The sequence below is a fragment of the Echinops telfairi genome, unplaced genomic scaffold, assembly GCF_000313985.2.
Source record: "Echinops telfairi isolate 266 unplaced genomic scaffold, ASM31398v2 ScPeMD7_3533;HRSCAF=4204_0, whole genome shotgun sequence".
NCBI lineage: Eukaryota > Metazoa > Chordata > Mammalia > Afrosoricida > Tenrecidae > Echinops > Echinops telfairi.
In genome coordinates this window covers 47,927,480-47,949,615 of record NW_022107431.1, presented here as the reverse complement: position 1 = coordinate 47,949,615, position 22,136 = coordinate 47,927,480, and the positions used below count along the sequence as shown (strand labels likewise).

General features: G+C 37.5%; 2 long non-coding RNA genes across 2 annotated transcripts; both read left to right on the top strand.

Moving 5' to 3' along the window:
- Window positions 1–7,572: 7,572 nt before the first annotated feature.
- LOC123522214 lies at window positions 7,573–14,884 on the top strand. Its single transcript, XR_006680486.1, has 2 exons — window positions 7,573–7,768; window positions 14,085–14,884. It is a non-coding gene; the product is annotated as an uncharacterized LOC123522214 (long non-coding RNA).
- Window positions 14,885–15,069: 185 nt separating this feature from the next.
- On the top strand, window positions 15,070–21,902 carry LOC123522215. Its single transcript, XR_006680487.1, has 2 exons — window positions 15,070–15,239; window positions 21,177–21,902. It is a non-coding gene; the product is annotated as an uncharacterized LOC123522215 (long non-coding RNA).
- The last annotated feature ends 234 nt before the right edge of the window (window positions 21,903–22,136 follow it).

Below are 22,136 nucleotides of genomic sequence, written 5' to 3'. Positions count from 1 at the left end.
ACTCTGCTTGCTGTCCCTGGTTTTCAGGTACTGAGAAACAGAAAAACATATAAAATAATTAAAGAGGGCCACCATCAATGACATAACACATCTGAGATAAATACCAATAGTAAAAAACCAAAAAACTCAAAGTTCTAAAAATCAACTCAGGCCTAGAGTGCATCAGAATGGGGATCAACTGACCATGTTTTAAGTATTCGAGTCAAGCTTATCATTTTGATCTTCTATAGTCATCTTTCCAATGCACTCTTTTGGGTACCCACTTTCCTCCCCTTCCTCTATTATGGAGAGAGGGAAATCACTGGAAGCTTTTTTCCTTTGAAGATCCCACAAACTCATCTTGGGCTCCCACCATCATCCACAGCCTTCTGCAAACCAGATTCTCACAATTTAGCCTCTGAAACTATTACCTCCTTGGACTTCGGATTATATAATTTACCATTTTTCTGTCATTCAGTTGGTGTGCCTTTTCTATGTAAACTTAGTTGACATCTCACTTATATGCCTACTTCTTTGGAAACCAGCCTCTGAGATCCCAGACAGCATTTGACCTGATCACTGGGCACTATCTCATTTCCTCAGCAGACTTTGGTATAGCCACCATGTGACTGCAAGTATCGATCAGGGCCATGACAGAAGAACTAACTGTCCTTAAAGTGGAGCTAGGGTTTAGTGGGAGCCCCAAATCCATTCCTGTATCTAAGGTGGTTTTGTTTTTATCTGCCTTTGGTTCCCTTTCAAAACCTCTTTGTTAATTTATGGTAGAGAGCCTTTCTATCATCCCCCCAAAGCATAACAATATTTTGTTGATATTGTCTTTCATTAATCCACTGGTACTAATTTTTTAATGCCCTGTTGAAAGAGGGATATTGGTCAATTGTAAGCTAACTCTATATCTCATTAGCTGACTTATTCACTTGTACAGAACCAATCCTTTTGTAAATAGCTGGATGTTATTTACACAAACAGTATGAGGTGATGGATTTTACACAATTTTTAACTCAGTCTGCTTCTCTGAACCAAGTGGAGAAAAACTTGTTTAGTCTACAAGCAATGGAACAAACTAAAAAGTAAACGATAGTAAAGTTAGAGACAAAAATATTTCAAGAAACACCATAAGAGTCTACCAAGAGCTACAACCCAGTGACCATAAGCAGCAAAGTAAGTAAATTCTGACATTTCTTAAAGGTTGCAAAGAAATAAAGAATTGCAGCTATATAAAAACACATATGAAATCCAAAAACATCATAGATATATAGGGTTCGAGTTCATATATACATGGATTTATCACAAACAAAACATATATAAATATATTTTTATTAACAAAAATATATTTATTATTATTAGAATAGATTCTTAGTGACTGCATTGCAATTTTTAAGAATAATTTTGTTGACTTATTTTTTTAGTTTAATAAATTATTTTATTGGGGGCTATTACATCCCTTATAACAATCCCTATATATATTTCTTAACAATAAAGGGATGGTAACTGACAAGTTCTGTCTATAACGAACGTCTTAATTTTGTTGTGTTGTTGTTATCTGTCTTGGAAGAAGTCTGGCTACAGGACTCCTTAGGGGCAAAAATGGCAAGACTTCATCTCACACAGCTAAGGCATATTGTTAGGAGATACCAATCCCTGGAGAAGCACATTGTACTTGGTAAAGCAGACCACCTGTGAAAGAGAAGGAGATCCTCAATAAGAGGGAGGCACCCAGTGGTCTCAGGCATAGGCACAATTGTAAGGATGGCTCAGCACTGCGCATCATTTCGTTCTGTTGTGCATCGGCATTGGGGTTGTTATGGATTGGAAGCAACTCCTGGGCACCTAACAACAACAGCAATAGAGTTGGTTCTGACTCAGACACTATGTACAACACAATAAAATACTTACCAGTCCTCTCCCATCCTCACAATTGTTGTTAAGGTTGAGTTCATTGTTCCAGCCACGGTGTGAATTCAGATTGTCCAGTGTCCTCCTCCTTTTCACTGTCCCTCTATTTGACCAAGCATGACTCCCTATCCAAGGATCTGTTCTCTTTGATTAGCATGTGCAAAGTATCCAAGATACAGTCTTGCCACTTCACCCCCATGGCACTATTGTGTTTGTACTTCTTCCAAGGAGTATATTTGTTTGTTCTTTTGTCCATCCATGGAACTTCAATATTCTTTGCCAGCATGATAATTCAAATGCATTGCTTCTTCATTCTTCTTCCTTATTCAATGTCCAACTTTCATAGGCACTCAAGGGCATTGAAAATGCCATACCTGTGTCAGGTGCGCTTTAGTCCTCAAGCTAATATCCTTGCTTTTCAACAATTTAAAGAGGTCTTGTGCAATTCTACACAATGCAATGTGTCATTTGATCTCTTGACTGCTGGTTTAATGAGCATTGATTATTGATCCAAGTAAGACCAAATTCTTTAGCACTTCAATCTTTTCTCCTTTTATCATGATGTTATCTATTAGTACAACTGTGTGTATTTTTATTTCTTTAATTTTGATCCCTTTCAAAGGCTGAAATCTTTTATCTTTATCAGCAAGTGCTTGAAGTCCTCCTCAACAAGCAAGTTTGTATCACCTGTACATATCACAAGTTTTAATAAGCTACCATCCAATCTTAATGCTGCTTTCTTATTCATATAATTCAGCTCCTCTGATAATTTACTCAGCATGCAGATAGAACAAATACGATCAGAGAATACAATCCTGATGCATACATTTCCTGATTTTCAATCATGCAGTATCACTTTGTTCTGTTGATACAACTACCTATTTATCCAGGTACAGATTCTGTAGGAACACAATGAAGTGTTCTGGAATTTCCACTCTTACCTATACTATTCATAGTTTGTTATGAACCACAGAGTGGAATATCCTTGTGTAGTCAATAAAACACAGGTAAATATCTTTCTGCTATTCTCTGCTTTGTGCCAAGATATATGTGTCAGCAATGAAATACCTTGTTTCTCATTTGTGTTAGTCTGAGATAATTCGAGAAAAAAAATCCAGAGACACTCATATGTATATAAGAGAGAGCTTTAAATCAAAGAGCAATTGTATATTGAGAAAATATCCCAGCCCAGTCCAGATCAAGTCCATAAGTCTGATATTAGCCCCTCTGTCCAAAACTAGTCCATAAGTTCCTCTTCAGACTCACAGTGCACATGCAATGATGTCCAATGCAGATCACAGACCGGTAGGTGTAAAGCCTTGTGGATCCAAAGCCAGTGGAAGCATCTCAACACTAGCTTCTCTGGCTCTCTGAGTATGACTCCTCAACAGGAAGATGAAGCAGAGAGAGTGAGAGAGTCCATCCCGCCTCCATGGAAGAAGAGAGGAAGTTCCCAGAATCCTCAAGAGAAGGCCATGCCCACAAGTAGGCATCAATCAAGCTGTGGCCTGATTGAGAGGATAGACTCCATTCATTCACTCTCAATATCCTCAAGTTGACAAGAGATCATGCAACTACCACAACATCCTTTTGTAAATCTAGTCTAAACCTCTAAAACAGTGGCTCTCAACCTGTGCATTCCCACCCCTTTGTGGGTCGAATGACTCTTCACATGGGTCACTTAAGACTATTGGAAAACACATTACAATTCATAACAGTAGCAAAATTACAATTATGAAGTAGCGATGAAATAATTTTATGGTTGGGGGGGCGGTTACCACCCCATGAGCAACTGTATGAAAGGGTCATGGCATTAGGAAGGTTGAGAACCACTGTTCTAGCCTTCCCTAGTGAAGGTACTGTTGCAGCCATTGCTGGATGATCTTCGGCAAAAATTTCATAGGACGCCAAGTATATTATTCTATATTTTGTGTGTTCTGTTGGGTCTCACATTTCTTTGGAAGGTGTACAATGTGGATCTCTTCCAGACCGTTGGCCAAGTAGCTGTCTTCCAAATTTCTTGGCCCAGGCACTCTGGAAAATGTCAGACCCAACCTAGGGATGCATAGGACAGCCAAATAAAAAGGAGGGGGAAATTAAGAAAAAAAGAGGACTTGGCTACTAGGACACTAACGCACCCATGGGAAGTGTATTATTTATGTCTCCACAGGAAAGGGAGAGAGGGACCAGACTTCAAATGGTATGGCAAGCCTTGAGGGCAACATTCCAACATGGATCAGCAAACTAACAAAGAGGCCTTACCCAGCTACATCTACCTCCTCCCCAGAAGATTGCACTTATGAGGACAACATTGACGATAAAGCCCCAGGGAGAGTGGCAGGTCTACCCAGACCACAAGGGAACAAACTAAGAGGGAAAGAGAGGGAGGGAGGGAGGGAGAGAGAGAGAGAGAGAGAGAGAGAGAGAGAGAGAGAGAACCGCAACCTGGCCCACTAACTTGGAGCAACAAAGAGACCAGAGGACCATAGGGCCAGCCCCACCACTAGACACGCTGTCTCTTCACTAAACCACAGCACTGCAGGGTACAGCACAGGAGACACAGTGCAGGAAATATGGACCCCTCAGTCTGGGCCCCCCACCCCCCCACACACATTGGAGCGAACACAAAGGGAGCACAACAGAGTAGCAAGTGGAGCAAAGCAGCAAAGTCCCTGAGGAATCTGGAAAATCGACATCAGACTCAGAGCACAGGGATTGCCACCTCATTAGGTGTGATCAGAAAATGTACATAAGGGACAGCAGACAGAGCGGATACTACTTATAGGCCCAGTTTTTTGTTCTTCCTTTTTTCATATCTGTATAAGATGGGCAAGGTAAACAATCTAAAGAGGTAAATAACACAATCGATATTTCCAGTGGGGGGGTGTCAGTGAGAGGTGGGATTGGAAAATGGGAGGGGGAGCCAACAAAGCCAGGGACAAGGAAACAAGAAGAGATGTAAAATTGATGGTGAGGAGGATGTAGAATGCCTGGTGGGGTTTGATCAAGTGCAATATAACCTAGAGGTATTACTGAGAGCCAAATGAAGGTTGAACATGCTAGTGGGTCAGGAGGAAAGTAAAGAGAAACAGAGGAAATAACTAGGAGGCAAAAGACATTTATAGAGGTATAAATATAGTCAGGTATATATGTAAATATATCAATATATAACAATAGGGATATAGATCTATGTACATATATTTATATGTTAAGCATCAGAAGAACATTGGGCTTCTATTCAAGTCCTCCCTCAACACAAGGACACTTTATTCTAATGACCTGGCATTCTGTGATGCTCACTTTCCCAACAAAATCACTGAAGACAAACTGGATGCATAAGCAGATGTGGTGAAGAAAGCTGATGGTGCCCGGCTATTAGAAAATATAGTGTATGGGTCTTAAAGGCTTAAAGTTAAACAAGTGGGCATCTAGCAGGAAAGCAACAAAACCTATATGGAAGAAGAACACCAAGCCTGTGTGATCAAGAGGTGTTGATAGGATTAGGTATCAAGCATCAGAAGACCCAAAACAAACAATCATATTGATGTGAATGACAGAGGTCAGAAAGGAGACCCAAACCCCTTCTTTGGACAATTGGACATCCATCACAGAAAGGATGCAAGGAAGGGACGAGCCAGCCAGAGCATATTATAGCATGCATAAAACACTACATTCCTCTACTTCTTTCATGCTTCTTCCCCCACACTGTCATGACCCAAGTTCTACCTTAAAAATCCAGCTAGACTGGGGCATTTACAGTGGTACAGCTCTTGACACATGGGATTCAGGACAGAGAAACCATATGGGAAGATGGGGGCAGAATGGACAGAAAGGGGGAACCGACCACAATGACCAATGTATAATAGAAGTATGGGTGAACGGAGACAGTGTGTGATATTAGATATGAAAATAATAATTTACAACTTATCAGGGGTTCACGAGGGGTGGAAAACAGAGGAGCTGATACCAAAGGCTCAAGTAGAAAATTGTTTTTGAAAATTATGATGGTAGCCTATGTACGACTGTGCTTGATACGCTTGATGTATGGATTGTTATATAACAGCCACCAAAAAATGATTTATTAAAAAGAAAAAAACCTGGCCTTCCACTGAGGATGATTTTTATTTTTTAAACCCTTTGTATGATTAGAGTTGGTCAGATATAACCTACTTCACTTTTGTTCCCACCAAGGCTTGTCTAGGGGACACACTTTTCCTCACAACTGAGGAAGAAAGTTGTGAAAGGGGACCCTTAGCATCTTTGAAGAGTTTTGTGGTTACTCTTCTGTGTAGGTAAGAGGGAATGATTGGTAATGAGCTGGGAAAACTAAATCCAATGCAAATTATTGAATTTTGAGATCTCAGGGAGCAAGTGGCAACACTTAATCATAAAGGACATGTGGTCAAAGGTATTGTTATCTTTGTCCAAGACTAATTGATAACTATTCTATTAAAATAAAAGAAAGGAAATATGTTAATGGTGAAGAAAATATCAGGCTTTGAAGAGTTAATTCCATTAAGTAAAAGCCTTGCCTTCCAAATGGCAGGAGATGATAACTTCTAAGAGGAGAATGAAACCCTATAGTGCACCGTGAAAGAAGTTGACACATCAAATAATGGTGCTGGTGCCCTGGGCTGCAGAAGAACATGAGGTTTCCTGGTGGCATTGTGGGTTACAGCTTCGCTTGCTAACCACAAATCAGCCAAAATTACATCAGGACCAGTGGTGAAAGGGGCGAGGCCAGGAGGGTGAAGGGAAACCGATTACAAGAATCTAGGTATTGCCTCCTCCCTGGGGGAGGGACAGCAGAGAAGAGGGCGGGGGGAGACGTCGGACAGTGTAACTTATGACAATACTTTAATAAGTTGTGAATTATGAAGGGTTCATGAGGGAGGGGAGGTGGGGAGGGAGTGGGGAAATGAGCAACTGATATTAAGGGCTGAGGTGGAGGGCAAATGTTTTGAGAATGATGAGGGCAGCAGCAAATGTACATGTGTGCTTGACACAATGGATGGATGTATGGATTGTGATGAGAATTGTACGAGCCCCCAATAAAATAATTTTAAAAATATTAATAACGATTAGAAAAATAATTAAAATAAGTCAAAAGGGAGAACAAATGATAAAGTGCTACATTTTAACCTAACTACATCAGCATTAATCCACTTTCCAATGCACAGATTGAGAGATGATATGATTCAAGCTCCTGTTCTATGGCCATAGGGGATTTTTCAGGAGCTTCATCTACGTGGGGACCTTTCAAGTAGATTTTGTGCTTGCACTGTCATTCATGCCCATCTGGGTGCTCTGAATTTAAGCTCAAATATCATCCAGTCTTGGGTTTTATTATATATGATCTGTGGCTCATACAGGCTGTTATGGATATACTCTTTCTTTACATTCTCTCTTTTAATCATTTCATTGGGGGTTCTTACAGTTCTTAAAAAAAAACCCATACATCCATTGTGTCAAGCACATCTATACATATGCGTATTCTTTTCAAAACAGCGTTTTTCTGTCCCTCCCCCACCCTCCTACCCCCATGGACCCTTACATAAAGTGTCAGTAAATCAGTAACTTCATTTCGTAAAGTGGCATCTAGGTTGGAGTTTGAAGTTCATAGAAAACTAAAGAGAGGAAGGATCCCCTTCTCCACTTTCAGGATTGTACTATGACTGTGAATGAGTCACTGCAAACGATTCTGTTTCCTAATGGTCTTGAAACTTTTGAAATGGAGAATTCAGCAGTTTTTAATAAGGATAAGGGGTGGGGGGTGTTTGCTCACCTTGTAAAAACCAATAGGAAGACAGAAACCATTTCTGTCAAGTTCAGAAACAAACATCGCTGGTTATTGCCTCGATTGATCCAAACTGTGAGTAACCAAGGGTAGATTCTATTCCTTACTGCTCTGTATCCTAATTTTTTTAAATTTGTAAAACTATGATTTTCTTTCACTTATATGCTTCACAGGATAAATAGTTTAAATTCTCATCTATCCCAATTTTTGGTTATAATTTTTTCTCAGCTAATAAAATTAAACATAGAAAGTGTCATACACAATTTATGAATAGCTCACATCAGTTCCGTATTGCTGAGCATTTTGTGTTTAGATTGAAGCACCCAGTTATTTATCTCTTTCAAGTTCTCTACATATAAATTATATCAAATGAGTGAAATGCATTCTCTATTGGCCCAAAACCTCCTTTGAAGTTGTTTTCTTTGGTTCATACACTCATGAGTTGATCTTATGAATGCTACTTATCTTGAAAAAATTTACATGAAGTAGTCTACCAAAGCAAAAAGAAGATTTTGTGTCCACTCTATGCCACATAGTTGTGTGTGTGTGTGTGTGTGTGTGTGTGTGTGTGTGTGTATGTATGAAAGAGACAAAAAGAATCAATGAATTTGAATGATGGTGCTGGCAAAGAATATTGAAAGCATTCTGGACCAACAAAGGAACAGATAACTATGTCTTGGAAGAAGTATATCCAGAAGGCTCCTTAGAAATAAGAATGTTGACACTTCATCTCATACTAATAACAGTTTAGACATGTTATTAGGAGAGACTAGTCCCTGGAAAAAGACATCATGTTTGGTAAAGTAGAGGGACAGTGAACAAGAGAAAGACCCTCTCCAAGCTGGACTGACATAGTAGCTGCAGCAATTAGCTCAAACATAAACACAATTGTATGGATGGCAGAGCCCTGGTGGTATTTTGTTCTGTTGGACGCAGGGCTGCTACGACTTGAAGGCACCTACGAACAGCAATATAGACGCTCCTGGTAACAGCTTCATGAAGCCACAATTCACATAACACATAGCTCACACTGCTCACCTGATCAAATTGGACAATTCAAATGGTTCCATATATTCAAATTACCACCTCAATTAAGTTTAAAACATTTTTATTACTTTAAAAATACTGCCTCTCACTATCACTCCAGAGCACCCTCCCTAACTCCAAGCCCAGCTACTCGACTACTCTCTTTTCTGTTGAAAACAGATTTCTTTGGTCAGGTCTGTGCAGTAGCAGCACATTTTATACATTTTATTTGTCATTGCATGTCTTTATTCCCTCTTCACTCCTACAGCATAGGTTTCTATGTATATAATTCTGCTTACTGTTTATTTTTCTCTTGGCATTTTGGATGTGGCACATTGCTGCAGTCCAGCTGCAGTTGTTTCCATTGATGAATTATAATTAATATTATGGAGTTTGCTATGAAATAAGAATTCTTCTTTTATTGCCTTTAGATTTTTCTCTGTCTCTGACTTTAAGCAATTTTATTATCCTCTTATCACATGTATATAAGTCTTTGAGCCCTGACGGTTCAATGAGTTTGACATTTGAATGCTAACTGCAACAGCAGGGATCAACTGTCTGCTTCCTTAATGATTTAAAATTTAGTCACTGCATATCAGAATCAAATGGCTATCAGTGGTTTCTCTTTTGGTTGTTTAATTTATCCTGTGAAGAATTCGGATGGACATAATGCCTGCATCAATGCACTCTGTTGCTCACGGACTTCTGCAAGGACGGCACAGGACCACCAAGCAGTGTTTTCATCTGGTGTGGAGAAAGTCACTATGGGTCAGAAATGATGGATGGCCCCCCAAAATTACAAAGACAACATAGTCTTATCATTCTGTTTGTTCTAAAATCGAAATAGACTTTTTAATTTTGGTAAAATATTTACTATTGTTTTACCCAGGTTTTCGGAAATATCTATTTTCAAATGATATTATTCAGAGATTTTTTGTAAATATTTGAGACCCTCTTTAGGTTAGTACTTTATTATAGATTCTTTTCCTTTTCCCTAAATAATTAACATTTATTTTAAGTGAGCATAACATAGCAATAATTAGTAAAAAGCCAACTATTCTCATCTCCATGGTCACCACCTACAACTAAACCAGAGCTACCAAAATCTTAGAATTTAAAGATTTTTGTGTTAATCTTGCTTCATGTTCAATATGGGGATGCTTCATGCAGCTTACACATGTTAGGGAATATTTTAAAATATGATAAATTTGGGGATTTGTATTCACAAATGCTAATCCAATGTTGGCTAGCAATTAGAGTGGAATGTTTAAGTTTCTGTAAATGACGTCTTTAGAATAATTCAAATTTGCAGAATTTCCTCAGAACTTTATAAATAGCTTTTCAAAAGTACTCCTTATTTTTAACATCCCAAAGATCTCCACATGCACACAGAAAAAAAAAAGTACAGGAAAATGGTGTTAATATGGCCACGCATTTAAAGCAGTTAATTGTATTAACTGACTTGCAGCCTCCTCGGTAACAGCTTCATTAAGATGTAATTCAGATACCATCTAGTTCTCACTGATTACCCGTTTCAATCGACAATTCAATGGTTTTCAAATATTCAAATTTGTGCATTCATCACCTCAATGAATTGTCAAAGATACTTATGATTTGAAAAATAAAGCCTCTATTACTCCACAACACTCCAACACTCCCCCACCCCTCACACACACCCAAACCCTAGACCTGAAATCTGACTAATCTTCCTCAGTCTTTACAGTTTTCCTCTATCAGGTTTGTGCGCTAGTAGCATGTTTTCTACATTTATATTTATTATCAAATATCTTTATCTCCTCTTCACTACTGAAACATAATGTTCTACGTATAAAAACTTGATTAACCAAGCCCATAAGTCTGATATTAGCCCATATGTCCTATACCAATCAACAAAGTCCTTCTCAAACTCATAAGATCCCCCAATGCACAAAATCCAAGATAGATAAATCCCTCAGACACAGTACTGGGAATAATTTTGTGCATCGGGAGATCTTAATTGTACTAATGTACATGTGCAGGTCTAGCAAGATGAGTGAGGTAAAACTAAGGCTGTAATAGTGGGAGAAGGAAATGTTTAAGAACTAGAGGATAGTTATGTGATTCTTCCGGGACATACTGCACCCTGAATATAGTTTACCTGCAGCAATACCTCAGAGAAGAAACCTCACGTTGTCATCTACATAGTTGCAGAACAAGCATTCAATAAAATTCAAAATCCATTTATAATGGAACCTGTTTGTAAGCTAGGGCAAAAATAGCACTCCATTATTCTGATAGGAGGATCAAAAGAAAAGACTACAGCAAATATCACATTCCATGGAGCAAACATATAAAACATTGCATCTAAAATCAGAACAAACAAAGAAAAGAAAAATATATGAAATGAAAGCCACTATAAGTGTATGCAGATTAGTAACAAATGTCATTCCAAGAGAGCTTTTCACTCTAAGGAAGATGAAGTAGGGACCCTGAATACTAGGACCTCAGCAGCAATGTCTCAGCCAATAAGGAGTGTCTGCAACCCAAATTATTGGTGTCTCATCCAAAATGATCCATCCTGGCTTTTACCCACCACTTTCCCCACAGCAACTACAAACGCTCCGTATGCTCTTTCTGTCTGCTTTGTGCCGGAAACAGAGCTTCCCGTGGCAATGGGAGTGAGACTTTGCAGAATCTGGAGTAATCCTGATATTTATTCTTACTTTACCGATTTCTTCAATATATGAGGTACTGGGTGAGTCCTTAGCATGGGTGTGTAGAATCTGTATGCTTATTTTATAGATCAAGTCCTGGATTAGGCTTAAACTTTTGAAGTTCTTAGATAGTGATACTGAATAAAGGCTTGTATTGTGATCCTTGAGTGATGGATCCATTTGTAAAAGGACACTGGATGGCTGGAAGTACAGTTATGCACTTCTTCATGTCACAGGATACATTCAGTGACATGTATTTCATTTCATTGCTGCCATTGCTGCTGCTGTCTGAACTGCTGATGGCGGTAGGAGGTAGGATGGAGGTAGGAGGGACGGGCAGTAGTAACACATGAGCCCAGAGTGCTTTGGTGGAAGCAGAACAAGAAGGCAGCAGGGTGGTCTTGTTCGTTCAACATCCTGCTCTGCTCACAGTTCCGTCCTCCTGTGTAACAAATTGAATGGTCTCCGTACCCCCACCCCCTAACCCTTCCTGCTCACGGCACCGTCAGAGGGCCCAGGCCCAGAGCTAGGTACTTTCCTTCACCTGCTTGTATCCCACCGTGGTTTAGTGTTGCAAGAGTCTTGCTTTGATTTTTGACTGCCACTTATATTGCTATTACGTAGGGTTTTCAAGTCTAAGTCTCATATTTGTTCCATGAAATGGCAGATGGATTGTACCACTGTCTTGGCAGTTAGTTGTCCCATGCCTGTCCCACGGCAATGCTGAGGCTTTAGTAATTCATTAGGAAATAAGAATACATGGAACGAAAGCTTATTTTCCTTAAAGATAAAATAACAACAAACGTCCTTCTGGGATCACGAACATATAAGTAGCTGGAACAGATATCTTCAGAAATGCATACTCGCATAATATTGAACACGGGGTGGGGTGGGGGGTGGGGGGGGTGGGGTGGTGGTGGTGGTCATGAATTGATCTAGTTAACCAGTCTAGTTCTTACCCAGTATAGAGATAATCTGTTAAAATGACCAGAAGGATCCTTAAATTATATGTTTGAATAGTACAAAAGGAAATAATAGATTCATAGGTACAACAAGAGGGTATTTGGCTTTCGAAATGACTATCTACATATTCTTTGCATATACTAATAAAAGTCTGCAAGTTAATAGTTATGCTTGAAATAAAGTAAGTTCAGAGCTAAGAATGAGGGATTTTCATTATATATACATATATGTACAGATACATACACATATACATTTATGCATTTAACAGTTTCTTTATTTGTATTAATTAATTTTATTTGGAGCTCTTACAAATATTATAACAATCCATAATTCAGTGAAATCAAACATTATTGTACAATTGCTGCCACCATTAGTTTCAAAACATTTTCTTACTTTTTGAATTCTTTGGTATCAGCCCCTCTTTATCCCCTCCTCCCCATCCTACCCCCTTGGATCACTATTATTATATATATATATATTTCCTTATCTTACACCATCTAATGTATCCATTCAGAACCTACAATTCTGTTATTCATTCCCCTTGAGTGAGTTTATACAGACATCATTGCCATCCTCCTCCCTCCACCTCTTCCAATACTCTCAGGGAATCAATACTCTGGCTACTATATCTGAAGGGTTTATCTGTTTGGTTTTCATGCATAGAATAATCTTAATTACACAAATGAAGCTATCCAGGTCTAAGAAGATTCATGAGGGAACACTAAGATCTTAATAGTAAGGGGAGGAAATAATAAAGGACCAGAGGATAGTCATGTGTTTCATCAGTGCTACATGTTACTTATCAGGAAAATATGTTGTTTTTGATTTAAAATAAAAGCCGAGACAAATTACTTGCAATTGCATGAATGAAAAACCCAAGATAGTAGAACATTTGCTTGCTAAACTGTTTTTGGGCTTGCTGAACATTAACAGACTTTTTACCAGTACATCAGATTTAGCAATATGGGAACACATCCACCCAGACGCAGAACCTCGAGAAGGACTCTCCAGCAATGTGAGATAGCGTTGAGGTCGTTGGACAAGAAGGACTTAGAGATGGTATTTAGAAAAGAGAATTGTGTAAAAAATCCAGAATATTAAGTAGAGAAGGAAGCCTTCATAATAAAAGTATCATTGTTAGTGTGACAGCATGGCTTTAGAAACGTGGCAAGTCTCTCATAAAAATCTGTGAACATAACCTAGTACATTCGATCATTTAATATGTGGTCTGGGCAGTTTTTAACTTCCCAGGTTGAACTTTGTTTCAGGCCAGGCAAACATGTTTTCATGGCAGGTTTCAGATGCCCAAAGCTTCCTGTTTCCTGATTGTGAAAGCTTCACTAATTGGAATCCATTCCCCTGAAAGTTAGTTTTCCAACAGGTTTCATTTTCTTGAGATGTATTTCTGGACAGCTGGAATCCAGAAAGTGGGAAAGACGTTTCATCATGCTGACACACACTTACCCTCTGGGTGAAAATTATTAGGAAGCTTGGCATGAATTTTTACAGTGGTTGGTTCAGGAAGTAAAGCTGGAATTCTTAACATCCCCCAAATAATTTTATATTTGTCCAGAATTTGAGTGTTCTAGAACTCCAAGAGAACGTTTAAAGGGGTAAAATAACCCAAAACAAAACCAAACAAAACTTCCCTGACTGCCTTTACTATTAGAAAATCATTCAGTTTAAAACAAGATTATTTATTTTTACAGGTACAATCTGGACTCAGCAGATACTAAGGATGATTTATTTCAAGGATTATCGGAACAGAATTGCACCTATGGGAGCATTTGAAGGAGTTTATTTCTTTGAGTATACCTCAATAGCCTGGCTCAAGTGCCCATCTCCTCGTCTCTTCTCAGTCCACCTTCCCATTATTTAGCTCCAAATGGTCTGAAGAACAAAAAAGCTAAAGTATGTCGCAGAAATTGCTTAAAGACTTTTCCCCAGACAAGTCTTTGTCTCTGGCCTAATTCATTCATATCCTTTCATATGTTTTGTTTATTAATTTTATAGTGATGATTTTGCTTTAAAGATTTAAAACCCATATATGGAATTGTACATACATTTATACATTAGTCACCACATATGCCGTTTTTCAGTGCAATCATATAAATGAATAATGTTCACATCAGTACAGAGAACTTCATTCTTGTTAGGGCTTCATCCAATTTAATTGTGAGCCATATGTAAGATAGTCATTTATATGTTACATTTTGACAATCATTCATAGACATAATATTGATGTATATGTTATAGTGTAACAGGCATACTTATATATCTCTGTGCTTTTGTTTGTGTGAAATGTTTCCCTAAAAGTTGAATTTCAGGTGAAACTATACAAATACTTTAAATCATCTAGGGGGTTTGTGCATGTGTTTTGATCATGCATCAACTTACATGTCTTCAACTAGCATAGAAGAATGCTTCTTTCCTCATGAAAACAGTTCTTCTCAGTGATTGGAATGATGGATTTTGTTAATGTACTAAGTAAAAAGATTTCATTCTGGAATGATATACTTTTTTTTCACTTGTTATAACATTCAGCATCGTTTGAAATTTGTTTCTAGGTTTTTAAACGCCTTTATACTTTTTGCTCATTTTTCTTTCATTTGTTTTCATTGATTGTTTTCTGGAAGTATTGGTGATCCCTGGGTAGTTCAAGTGATTTGTCCTTGACTAAAACCAGAAGGTTGGCTACTAACCTCAGGGTCAGTGGTTCAAGCAAACCCAACAGCTCCGTAGACGCTTTCTATGAAGACCGCGCCAAGATGACCCTATGGGGGAGTTGTGCTCTGTAACATGTGCCATCACCTCGACTCAGAGTTCACGCTGTAGCACTCTGTGGTCAAAGCACTTATATGGAGGTAATACATTTTCAACCAATGCTTTACCTTTACAAATGGTTGAGCACATTGTCTTTTATATAACTCATTTGTTCACCTTTCCTTTATTACTGTTGTCTCTTATGTCTACTTAAGAAATCATTCAATTATCACAAAGATTAATCTTTCCAGGTTTGAACTTTTTTTTTAATATTAAGTTAAGTGACATCTGACATTCACATCTGCCGTATGATGTGAGGTATCAACATTATATCATATTTGTCCAACCTTAGCTCACTGACCCAATTGTACTCAGTGTAAATATCTACACTCTCCCAAGTGGCTTCAGTCAACATTGTGATATACACTTTTTATACCAAAACTTGATAAGCCAGACTCACTGGCATGGAGTTGATTCTGATTCATTGTGTCTCTTTAAGAAAGAGCAGAATTGTCAATGTGCATTTCAGAGGCTGTAAATCTGAACTAGAGCTGAGTCTCACTTTCACCAGCAGAGCAGCTGTTGAGATTGACCTGCCATCTCGTGGTTCCTAGTCCAATTCCTAACCCAAAAGACCCTCAGAGCTCCTTCCCTATTTAATCTGTGCCAACTCTTTCCTGTTTTAATAGTCTGAGCAAGTAAAACTTTTAGACTCTGATAAGGCAACTCCTCCATCAACTAAATTTAAAAAATATATAATCCCTTATTGACTGCTATATGTTAACTAAAATCTATTAAATATATAAATTAACCCTGGGAAAATTGTTGGCTTGCAATTTTCTAAATATATCTAGCTTCATTTAATACTCTTTACTTATTTCTACTTTTATTTCCTTCTAAAATTTTCTGTTCTTCAAATATATCTTAAATCTTTTTTATGATGAAATTCTCAGTATTTTGTTTAATCTTTATTGCTATGATAAATTAGAAATTCCTTTGAACTATTAATTTTCTATATATTTGTCTTACAACGAAAAGGCATTTGTTTAATTGTTTGTTCTTATTTAATCTTTTATTGGGTTTTAAAAATTTTTCCTTTTGTTGAGTCTCAAATACATTCATTGTATAATTTTAACGTGATATTTTTACTTTCCATTGTTTACAAATTTCTTTCTCAGTAGCTAAACTCTACAGAGGAAATAGGCAAAAAGATTATAGCAAATATTTTCTATTTTCCTTTATACTAGCATTTCTAGAAAAAAATTTCCTATAGATCTCTGAGATTCATAATGGTAAAAAATATTTTGATTTTAATTTTAACTTACTTTAAATTAAAAGTAAATTTTAATATTCTTAGAGTGCTACTTTTTAAATTTAAATTTTAATATCCTTAGAGTGGTACTTTTCTTTTTGTTTATTGGAAGTAGGGGAAATAATATTAATTAAGTTTTTTGTAAATGCTGAAAATACCATGTGGATATTTTTCTTTATAGTACAATGAAATTCACTACTTAATATAAAGATATCCCATTTTAGCACTTTCTGGTTGGATTACTGACTACAGAGTTAACACACACAACCCCCCCCACCACCACCTAGCTATCTATTCACCACAGAAAGATGAAAATATGTGCTCACATAAATATTTATAGGATCAACCACCATATAAATTTTGAGTATGATTGACTCAATAGCAAGAGTAGATTTCTGGAATAAATTCTACTTGTTGGAAGTATAATCACTTAACGTTCGGATTAAATAATATTTTTAATTTTAACACAGTTCTTAAACCAATGATTATTTAATGCCCTCAATGTTGTAGCAAGAGTTTGCCCAATAGTTTACCCTTCCTCTTGTGGACTACCATTTTCCATTTCACTCAAGTCACTACCTGTCAACCATCTAGTAGTCCTTGCTTTATCTTTCTCCCTCCCTCTCCCCTCCTACATAATCTCCAAAGACTGTTCCCTTTGTGATGAAAGTCTTTATCATATTTTGTGGGGGGGTTTTCCCCCTTGATAGTTTGAAATATACCCCCCACCTAATTCACAATTAAAAAATACTCTTAAATTATATTTAAAATGATTTCTAATATTCTAAGTTTATACTTGGTTTTACTACCACTGTTTCCTTTTCTGATATCAATATAAATTATTCATATTTCATAATTTATTGAACAAATTAGAACAGAATTTAAAATGATCTAATCAATTTTTTCTTAGTTTGTGACTTACTTTTTAAAATTTTATAATGATGGGAAAGTTTTAATTATCTCCTTTTTCCTTTTTTCCAAATAACAAAATTTTCGTATTTTTCCTAATATAATTCGTTCTTTTAAAAAATTAGCATTTTGTTTTTTAGTATCATCTGTTTCATTATAATTGTTTCCCCATACTTTGTTTACATTTATAGGTAACGATTTTTAACTAATTTGTCCATTTTGAACTCCCTGCCATCGGAGTTGTTTCTGGTTCATAGCGACCCTGTTGGATAGAGTTGAACTGCTCCTGTGCGTTTCCCAAATTGTAATTTTTTTAATCACTTAATTGGGGGGCTCATACAGCCCTTCTCACATACATACATCATGTTCAGCACATTGGCACATTTGTTGCCATTGTCATTCTCAAAACATTTGCTTTTTACTTGAGCCCTTGGTATCACCTCCTCATTTTCCCCCCTCCATCCTCGCTCCCCCATCCCTCATGAACCCTTGATAATTTATAAATTATTATTATTTTGCTATGTCTTACACTGTCTGACATCTCCCTTCACCTACTTTTCAAAACAAAGCAATTTTTTGTAGAAATTTATCCTACAGATTTCATGAGAAATGTATGCAAGAAATAATGCATACATGCAAATGTGATTAAATTCAGATACTATTGTGCTCAAAAAAAGAAATAAATGTGGAAACAACCTAAATTTTCAGAATCAGTAATGTTTGTGAATGAAGGTAATTGTGGATGTAGGTAATATTAAAAAGACCAAAATCATTGCTATGTGTCCTTTCCAACTCTTAATAACCCTATAGAACAGGGTATAAATGCTCCTTTGGGTTTCAGAGACTAACTCATTCCAGGGTTTGAAAGCTTGTAATAAGAAGGGAAGCAGGTAAATACCCAACACAAATGGTGCTACATGAAAACAGAGCCACAGATTAATTCAGTAACTCTGAAAGTCAGTGGTCTGAACTTACCCACTAAAAGATAGGGAATACCACACTGGTTTAGAAAAAATAACCTATCAATCTGTTGTCTGCAAGAGAAACATCTCAACCTCGTAGATGAAAATAGGCTGAAAATTAAAGTCTGTTGAAAAATATACCAAGCAAACCTGCAATTTGAAGAAGAGGGGTTGCGATCTTGATCTGACACAACTGATCTCAAGGAGCAAGCCACAACAAGACATAAGGAGGGACGCTATGTAATTCTCAAGGTAAACAGTAGGCCAAGAACACGTGAGCATAATGAATATATATGCGCCCAATGAGAGACCTGCAGAATTTGTCAATCTAACGCTCCAAAGATGAAAAAAAATCACAGGTTGAACAATACTAGTAAGTTTGGTAGTTCCATAATCCGGTGTGAAATTGAGGATTGGAATGAAGGGGTAGATTCCAGTCTGTCAATCAGGTGATGGCCAATGAGGCCTCTGTGTGGGCATGCCTTCACCTGCGTATTCTGGGAACTCTTGTATTCCTTCCTGGAGGCTAGGGACACTCTCACTCTCACTCCCTGCAAGACAACCTTGTGGTGAAGACACATGGAAAGATGCTGTTGGATCCAACCTCTGGAGCTGGAGAAGCCACGTGGAGACCATTGTCAGTAATGAGATCGTTACAACACCACTGGATCCACAAGACTTCCCACCCACTGACCTTGTGATCTTCCTGAATTTGGCATCATTGCATGTGTTTCATGCATCTGAAGAATAATTTATAGATTGATATCTGACATATGAGATAATATCAGACTTATGGGCTTGATCTGGACTGAGCTGAGATGTTTTCTTAATGTACAGTTTTTTTTGCTGAATATAAAGCTCTTTCGTATACCCATATGAGTATCTATGAATTTGTATCTCTAGTCTACCTAGATCTAACAAGTAGGTGAATTTAATACACTGCTCTCCAAGAAAACAGAGCACCGGGAAATAAGTTTAACAAGGAAGACACAGAAGTAAACTCTACAATTTGGCAACTTGACTAAATAGACATTTTTAGAGGTCTTCCCCCCCAAAGACCAAAAAATTCACATTCTTTTCAATGCGCATTGCACATACTCAAAAATAGGCCACACAGTGGGGCACAAATCAAATCTGAGTAAATTCAAGAACATAGAGATCACGAAATATCCCTCTCAGACCAGTATGCAATAATACTAGAAATCAACTAAAGAACCTTTAAAAAAATCAAGAGCAAATAGTTAGTGAATGAATAACTCCCTACTGCAAAATGAATGGGTACTGGTCCAGAGCAGAGATGCAATTAGGAAGTTTTTAGATACCAATGAGCATGAGAATAAGAATAAAACATACCAAAAGCATTGGGACACAGCAAAAGCAGTTATCAGAAGCTTGATAGCGATTAATGTACACATGAAAAAGGAAGAGAAACTTATGATTGAACCTTTATCACAAAGCCTCCTGCAATTAGAGCAGAGTCAACAGAATAATCCTACCAATAGCAAGAGAAAAGAAATCAAGGCAGAGACAAATGAGTGGGGGAAAAATAAAATAATGCAAAGCATCAATGCAGTAAAAAAGCTGGTTCTTTGAAATAATCAACAGAATCGATAAGACAGCTGGCAAACCTAACCAAAGCAGGAACAATCATCAATAACCAGGATGAGGAATGAAGTGAGGGAAATTACAACAGGTCCTAATGAAATTAAGAGGTAAATTACATGCTACTACCAAAGCCTGAACTCCCACAACTTTAACAACTTGAAAGACATTGAAAAATATCTAGAAAAATAATCCCTCCCAAGATTATCCTAGATGGACATCAAGAACCCCAGACCGTATTCCAATTGATTGATAGCCAGGCACCATCTGCTCTCTTCACCAACCTTGGCTATAGCCCCCTTATCTTCAGTGGTTTCTACATGAAGGTGAATATGGAGTAGGGCCATGTTATAAGAATTACCTATTCTTGAGGTCAGAGTAGAATAATCTGGGAAGCCAGAATATATCTGCTTCTCCACAGATTATGACTGAATCTGGTTTACTTTGGTGGTCATATTGTGACAAAAACAAAATAAAAAAGCCAACAGGAACAACAGCAAACAAACAAACAAACAAACCCCAAAGATACAAAAAAAGAAAAACCTTGTCAATCATCTCCCTGAGTTATAGGGGGATTACACTGGGAACATCATAATTTATCCAATGTCATAGAATTTAAGATACTGTTTATATGAGGAGTTTATGGAAGAATAGTGCAACTGTGAGCTACAATCCATGGGCTGTTGTTTTGTACAGATTGATTTCTTAATTGATTGATCTCTGTTTACTGAGTTTGGGGCTTGGTGCGAGGGGAAAGTTTCCTGCATTAGTTCTTACAAGGGAGAATGATTGCCTATTAGATTAAAACCTGTCATATTAATGCAAGGGGAACATTGAGGTATCAAATATACGGTGGTACCGCACAATTATGAGATACCACGCAACACCCTCAAAGTTAGCCCAGTTCAAAAAATCAGAAAGCAACAAGTGAAGAATGGATGAAGCATGTTACCACATGGGAAGAACTGGAGTAGATTATGCTAAGTGAAGTAAGCCAAGCGCAAAAGGAAAAGTACAACATGAGTCTACTGAGGTAAGTTTTAAAAATGCAAAGGGGCATAGGGAAAAAGCTACTCTATACAAACATTCCTGGGGTGAGGTCCAGGTAGTATGGCAGGGGTCAGACCAAATCCAGGGATACATATGGTAGCCACCTAAAAGGTGGCGGAGGGGGTTGGGGGGGAGATAGAAATGGGTACCAGGGGAACGGTATTAACCCACCTAAGGAGAGGGTATTGTTTATATCTCCACAGACAAAGAGGGTCCAGACTTCAACCCAGTGTTGCGAGATGTAAATGCAGCTAATGTTTCCTGGATGCTTCTTACCCTGAAGCATTGTCACTCGGATGATGCAGTCTGACTTTCAGCCAAAGAATTCAAGAATTGCAAATCTCTAAATTCATCTACTCTTCGTTTATTTTGTTACCAACATTGTTCATTTATGACAACAGTAAAAAAATACTGATTGTTTTGTGTATTAATAACATACATCTGACAGCAATGACTGTTGAGGTTCGAAGTGAGAGTGGGCTGGCTATGATGGTTAAGGTTGTGTTCATTTGACTAGACATTGTTCTCAGTGGTTTGGCAGTTATATAATTATGCAACTTGCCAGTTATGTAGTAATGTAATTATTCTCTATTTTGTAATGTGATGTGGTCATCCTCTATTTTGCATAATTTCAATTTTTGTATAATGACCTGATCTTTGAAACTCAACCAAACTCAGTAGGCAAAGGATGGGTATAAAGTTTTCAAGTTCTACAAATTAACTTTAAGAGAGATATTTTTTCAACAGTGATTAAGTTGTGTGAATCAATGTTTCCTTTTTTCTCACAAACCACTAATGATTGGTCATTTTGTCATGTCACAGATGAAACCATTTTAATTGTTGTGGCATTTATACATGTATAGCTGTTTCCTGTTGGATGGATCCTATTAATATTATAATAATTAATTTATAATAAATATGCCTGTGAAAATATGCCTCTACATAGGACATGTCTTTACTACTCTCAGATAAAATTCTTTCCTTTGGCAAAAGTTGCAGGAAGCTGGAGTTGTGGGAAATTGAGTCTACTTGGATCAGAATGTTGTTTAATAATATTTTTCCTATAAACTCCTAAATGTTTGGAGCTCAAGGAAAAGACATTTCCTGTATGGAAAGTGTGGAGACCTCTAAGAGGGAAATTTTGGATCCCCAGATGCTACAAA